We start from the raw sequence: 7,121 nt of genomic DNA on the forward strand, positions 1-7,121 counted from the left end.
GGGATCGTCTCCCGGCCCTGCCACAGCCTCGCCGCCTTCGGCTCCTGTAAGGGCTGTCGGCGTGCTGCTCTCCTGGGTAGGGGACTTTATCGACCGGAGGGTCTGAGCCCAGGGCTCGATGCTCCTCTGGCTCTGGTGGACACTGCCCCACCAGGACTGGCCTCGTCCCTTGTGATGCCCGGGGATGGTGAGCACGCAGCAGGGCCGCAGCGAGACCTCGGACACCGCCCGCCCCGTAGGAAGGGTGTTTTCAGCCTGAACTCCGGTGCGGTTCCCTCCGGGAGCTGCCGGCAGAGGATGTCCTGGACAGTCGAGGTGCTGCCCAGGGTCTGCAGCGCAGCAGTGCGGGACGCAGGTGCCTCGAGTGAACGTGGCCGTGTGCTGTGGCCCCACGGGGAATGAATGGGGAGACTGCATAAAAACAGCGCTGCTGAACTTCACCTCTAGGATCCACGATTATCAGTTTGGGAAAAGTGATGAGCCTCTGGCCTGGGAGCAGCCTGATGTGTTCCAGCCTCACGTGGGAGAACCTGCTTTTGCACATTGCCATGTACCTTCTTACATGGCGAAATGCAAAAATGCATCTTGAAAATGAACAGAGTTAACATCAGTCTTCTTGTTAACATCTTCCAGTTGACAGCATTTATATATTCTATAAACCCTTTCCAAAACCCCAGTCACTTGAGCCATTTCCAAGACTGTATTTGCCAGTGTTTATTTTCCAGCATGTATACAATGCATGTAATGGGTATACAGTTGATTTGGGAAGATGTTTTTGTTTAAAGTTTGGAGCCATATTGAACTTAATAATATTTTGTATGCCTTTCCTAGTCACTGAAAGAAGGCTTAGAGAAGGTGGAGGATTTTTTTCTTAAAACTGAAATGTTAAGTCAGGAAACAGGACAGAATTGCAGTTCCTTCTGATACAGAAATCAGATTTATTCTCATTAAAAAAAAGAAAAGTATGTGTTCGTAATAAAAGTATGTATTTGTTATTTCTGTTTCATTCTTTAAAACTATTTTGTGTTTTATCAAGCTTCATGACTTGTTAGCCTGTCATCTGAAACTTCATAGAAGAACTGAGACCATCTCTGAACTAAGCTAAGCAAGCTTCCGTCCAACTCAAACTTCAAACAAGCTTTTTCTTTGAAAACTTACATACTTAGAACATCAAAATGTGTGTTACACTGATCTTCTCTGTATAGTCAATGAAGAAATCATTAACCCCTAATATAAATAAGGTTTTCATCCTAATGGCAGTATGATGGATGTTTTACTCCTGTGGTGTAAATTGCTTCTTGGAGTGATGAAGAGAACAAGCATCTGAAATTATTAGTTAATTGCTCTCTTCCTAGTTGTGATCATTCAACATTGTGATTAAACTTTGTACCTTTAAAATTACCTGAGACAACCTGTAGTGGGTGATCTTCATGGGTACCAGGTGGACTAATACTGGGGCTGTTGGAAAGTGGCAGATCTATATGTAATTACATCCTACTTTTCATCTTTGCTGGGACATGTGCTAGTGAGCCCTGCAGCCTACAGTGAAGAGTGCCATGCTGAAGTCAGACACTTCTGCAGTTCTTGAATGGATGTTATGGACATTCTGAGGAGGTCACAGACTTTGATGAAGGCTAGCATGCTGCAGGCTTGCTCTCTCCCTGTGCTTGGGAATCCTGTTGCTTTTTCTTTGCAAAGGACCATGCGTTCTTGTGTGACCAGTGGAGCTGGGTGTGGGGTTGCAACATTTAAAGCAGATCAGTTGCTGATCCCCCTGATTTTAGTCAAATGAAACTGTTGCTTGAGTTCCTTGAATGAGGATCTATATTTGTGCAGCCAGAGGTTTTGAGCAGTATTCCAAATGTTGAATGCATGTGATGAGCTTACAAGCAAACTGTTTAGACCATGGTTGGCTGTAGGCCACTAATAGTATTTCTGTCTTTCATAATTCGCAGTGGTGTTTTTGTGTTGTTTTGGTCTGAAGCAATGATATGGAACAGCATGAAAGACATGTGAGTTGCATTGCTGAGTCAGACAGTATTTTTTGCTTTGTAAATATTTGCAGACATGACAACACAGAATGGGATCTGAGAGCACACAATACATTGGGGTAAATGTCTTCCAACAGTCTTTCTCAAACACACAGCAAGCATAAAAAGTTTAATATTATGTTCTGGGTTGATGATCATGATTATTGGGTTGTGAAATTAAAAGAGATACTGAAGAGGAAACAAGGCCCATTCAGCTTCAAAAAATATCTTGGCAAGTGCAAGACCACCTGCACATTTTATTAATTTTTTTTTTTTTAATTCAGTTTTCAGTTGCTTCCAAGCAGGATAAACTCTGCATACACAGAGTTTAATATGGAGGCTTTTTCTTGCTTCTGGCCAAAACAAACCTTGCAGTGTGCATGATTCAATATTGCCTTTCTTCTTCCAGACTAAAAGAAGTTGGCCTATTTGTAATTGCTCTTACTTAAGACTGAAGTTGCTCTGATAAGAATCTATAGATGAGGGCAGCACATACAAAAAATTGCCATTTAATGCCTACCAAATCTAACCAGACTGTACTTTCTGCTGAAGATACTAAGAATATAAATAACCTGCTTACAAGACATCCTCTTGTCCTAGTGGAAGGACGGTCATTGATGACTCAGCAGTCCAGTGTAGCACTAATCAATTTTTTAAAGTGTCCTGGAGGTGCCAGCAACATTTATCGCACAAGTACTGCTGTTCACTTAGAGCATTTATTAATGCTATTAAGTACTTTGAAGTTCATCAGAATAACACACAGGTCTTCCAGATGCCTCCATTGTTCTCTTTTGACTCAGTTTCCCAGTTTGCAGTTTGGAGGTAGTACTGCCTAATTACAAGAAGTCTAATGTTTTGTTTCTCTTATTTTTGTTGTTTATGTGTACTTGGAGATGAAAAGTGGGAGATAACAACTGCTAAATAATATTATTTACTATATAATCTCTATCTGAAATATCACATGCTTCTTCTTATCTGTGATTGAACAAACATCTGTGTAGTCTAGGAAAGTATGCCTAGTCTGTATCTTCAGACTAAGCGTCACCATACATATTTTAAACTTCAAACTCCAGAGTTTAAAGAAAAGACAGAACAGACAGCATAGTGTCAAATCATTTTAGTATATAAACAACTGAAAGACATGGAATCAGTATCTTCTGATGTGGATTTGAAACCATAACATTAGATGACTGGAGATAAGATTCTGCACTCTTGTGGTTTTCATTATGAATCCAGAAAAAAAGGAATTTTCAAACTTTGATTTGCTTGTGCACCACTAAAATACAAAGGAAAAACTGTACTATATCGTTCTGGGGAACTGCCAGTAGCTTTTGGCTCCTTAAGGGCCAGTCCAAATGGATGTGTGCCATTAACTCTGTCCTCTTCTTCCCTGTATTGGCTGATGCCTAATCACAGGGAAAAGTATATGGTGATTTGGGCAGTATTCTCTCACCAAATAAGTGTTAAGTGTCTGCTCTTGGGAGAAGATGGTGTTGTTTTCTGTTTTTTGGTTGTTTGATTGGTTGGTGTTTTAAAGAGGGTGGGTTTAGATTAGATGCTTTAAGGTCCCTTCCAACCGAAGCCATTCTGTGATTCTATGATTTTATGGTATTGGGAGAAATTCTTTACTGTGGATGTGGTGAGGCACTGGCACAGGTTGCCCAGAGAGGCCTGCTCAAGGGGTTTCATCAAGCTAATCTAATGCAAAGTGTCCCTGCTCTTGACAGAGGGATTGTAACTAGATGACCCTCAATGTTCCTTTCAACCCGAATCATTCTGCAATTCTATGATTTTATGTTTCCATGATTCTATGAAATGTCTCTGGTATCAGTAGTAGTATAGAACATCAGTTTTGGAATGAACTTACTGAGTTCTTTTATAATAGGCTTGTATACATTTTTTAGAGGACTCTGGTAACATAAAATTGTGTCAACTGTAAAATGGAAAAAATAAATTGGGTTTTATAGGCTTCATTTCCCCGTTTTCTAGATTTTATATAGAAGTGTGTATTTCAGGCTTCATCAGTTTAAAAAAAAGTCTTACTAATTTCCCTGCAGTAATGCACTTTGGTCTACAATTATCTGACTTTGATGATGTCTCTTATCTGTATAATTAACAGTTTGGGCTGAAATATCAAAGGATATTGCATGAGAATTCCAACCCTGACTCAGCAGCAAGCAGCATAGAGGAATTCTCTAAAGGAACTTGAAATATGTTTTATCAGGCAGATGTGTATCATGTAGTGGAAGTCACTGTAAATTCTTCAGTCTCTTGAAACTTCTTGGGTTTTGTTTGGGGCTTTTTTAAGTATTAGTATGAAGCTGAATTAGGCCAGCTAATTTGTAAAGGGCCTGAGGAAAAAACTTGATAATTGTATTGCTTTGATTTGTAGAAACTGAACAGTGCTGAAAATCTAAAATAATGTGGGGAGTTCTTTTCCACTGTCATGCCACGGAAATGTTGTGTTTTATAAAACATCTAGGAATAGGCATACATAGAAAATTCACAGGGGATCATTAGCACAGTAATAATTATCATGTGCTTAACTTCGACCATCTTCATAATTCCTTTAAAGTTAAGGGGTTCAAGTCATACAGGATGGTGTAATAAGAAAGCTGGAATAGCTTATATGTAAATGAGGTGAGAAAAAACCCCTATATTTTATGATGAACCAAGAGTACCAAGTTATTTGCAAAATTAGGAATTGTAGAATTGTTTAGGTTGGAAAAGACCTCCAAGATCATCAAGCCCAGCTGTTAACTCAGCACTCATACAGTTGGCCTTGGGCCATCGATCCAGCCTGTCCAGATCCCTCTGCAGAGCCTTCCTACCCTGCAGGAAACCGACACTCCTGCCCAGCTTGGTTTTATCTGCAGACTGGCTGAGGGTGCATTCTCTCCTCTCATCCAGGTCATCGATAAAGATATTAAACAGGACTGCCCCCAGTACTGATCTCTGTTGAACTGACTTGTGAGCAGCTGCCAGCTGGATGTAACTCCATTCAGCACCACTCTCTGGACTCAGACAATTGAGCAGTCTTTTATCCAGGAAATAGTGCACCCCTCCAAGCCATGAGCATCTGGTTTCTCCAGGATAATTCTGTGGGATATGGTGTCAGAAGCTTTACTAAAGTGTCTTGGGTCTGGCTGAGATGGAGTTAATTTTCCCCACAGAAGCCTTCACAGTGCTGTGGTTTGCACTGGTATTTAGAAAGGTGTTGATGACACAGCAGTGTCGTGGCTACTGCTGAGCAGTGCTGGCACAGCATCAGTGCTGTGTCTCTAGCATTCTGTCCCCCTCAAGTGGCTGGGAGTGGAAAAGGTCCGGAAGGGGACATAACTAAGCCCAAATTAACCAAAGGAGTATTCCATACCATATCACATCAGCTCAGATTGTAAAGTTAAGGGAGGGAGGAGGAACGGCAGGCATTCGTTATTTTACAATGTTTGCCTTCCAGAGCGATTACTACATGTGCTGAAACTCTGCTTCCTGGGATGTGGCTGGATACCACTCCCTGATGGAAAGTAGAGAATAAAGTTTTTTCTCTATGCACACCAAACTTCAGCTTTTTTTTGCTTTAGTAAACTGCCTTATCTCAACCTACCAGTTATTTTCCATCTTCTCTCCCCTCTCCTGCTGGGAAGGGGAGAGATAGAGAGGCTTGGTGGGCACTTGTTGTCCAGCCAAGGTCAACCCACTACATAAAGTCCAGGCAGACAACATCCACATCTGTTTCCCCTCTTCCACTGAGTGGGTCATCTGGTCACAGAAGGAGATCAAGTTGGTCAAGTCAGGACCTGCCTTTCCTAAAGCCATGCTGACTGGGCCTGATCCTCTGGTTGTCTTGCATGTTCTGTGTGAAGACATCCTGTTGACGAGCTGTTCTATGACTTTTCCTGGCACCAGGGTCAGGCTGACAGGCCTATATATCTGTGTATCCTCCTTCTGTCCATTCTCATAGACGGGTGTCACATTTCCTGACCTCCAGTTAACTGGACCTTCTGGATTTGCTAGCACTGTTGGTAAATGGTGGAAAGTGGCTTGGTAACACTTCTGCCAGCTCTCTCAGGACCCTTAGGTGGATCTGACCATTTCCTCTTGGATTGTGGGGGCTTCATTCTGCTCCCTGTCCCTCTCTTCCAGCACAGGAGGCTGGATACCCAAAGAAAAGTGGTTTTACTATCAAAGCCTGAGGCAAAGAAGGCTAAGTACCTTCAGCTTTTCTACAGGCTTTGTTGCTATGCTTTTGTCAGTTGTATTTAGTCTATCAAAATAAAAAAAGTATATATATCGTAGGCAAGAGTCTTTTGTACATGCCTTTGCAGAATATAATTTGTATCTTTAGGATATTGTCTAGTATAGCAAAATAGATATTTACCTATCACAGAATCACAAAATATGTTGATTTGGAAGGGACCAAGAATGATCATTGAGTCCAGCTCTAAGCCCTGCACAGGATATCCCCAAAAGTCACACTGTATGCCTGAGAGCATTGTCCAAATGATTGTACGGAACGCATAAATTAAGGACAGAAGTACAAGGAAGTGAGATTAAGCACACTTGATATAGTTGGTTCCAAATCAGCATTAAAATCATAAAAATACTGCACCTGGGAATTTTTTTTTAGAGTACAAAAAAAGCCCCCATACCCCAGGTTGAATATAATTTTTTGAAGTTCTAGTTGAACAGTGAACTATTAGACCAATATTTGAACCTAACTATTAGTTAAGATCTTTGCATGATTTTGGTAGCTATGTAATTTATGGAATTTGGGTTGAAACCAGTTATGTTTAATAATGTCAGGTTTTCAGGTTGCTAGTTGAAATTCTGAAAGAAATTTTCACATTATTAAAATTTTTATTAATTAAAAAGGAACTTATTAGGAAAAGGATTATCAAGGCAGAAATTTGTTGAACAAAATAATATACAAATTAACTACAATGTCTTTCTGTCACTCCTTCTTTAGACTGTGTTTAGATTATGTAAAAGGAATATAGCCACAAATGTATATTATTTATACAGTAAGAAACTCCTTTGGGGAGCTGTAAATTATAAGGACAGGGAATGGCTTTTATTTCATAACTCTAATAT

The 7,121-nt window shown here is 40.6% G+C and overlaps 1 protein-coding gene across 4 annotated transcripts in view; it reads left to right on the plus strand.

Moving 5' to 3' along the window:
• Positions 1–7,121, plus strand: part of PDGFD (platelet derived growth factor D) — a 145,721-nt gene that overhangs the window by 783 nt on the left and 137,817 nt on the right. The gene's annotated exons all lie outside the window — the stretch shown is intronic.

The sequence above is a fragment of the Corvus brachyrhynchos genome, unplaced genomic scaffold, assembly GCF_000691975.1.
Source record: "Corvus brachyrhynchos isolate BGI_N302 unplaced genomic scaffold, ASM69197v1 scaffold86, whole genome shotgun sequence".
Taxonomy (NCBI): Eukaryota; Metazoa; Chordata; class Aves; order Passeriformes; family Corvidae; genus Corvus; species Corvus brachyrhynchos.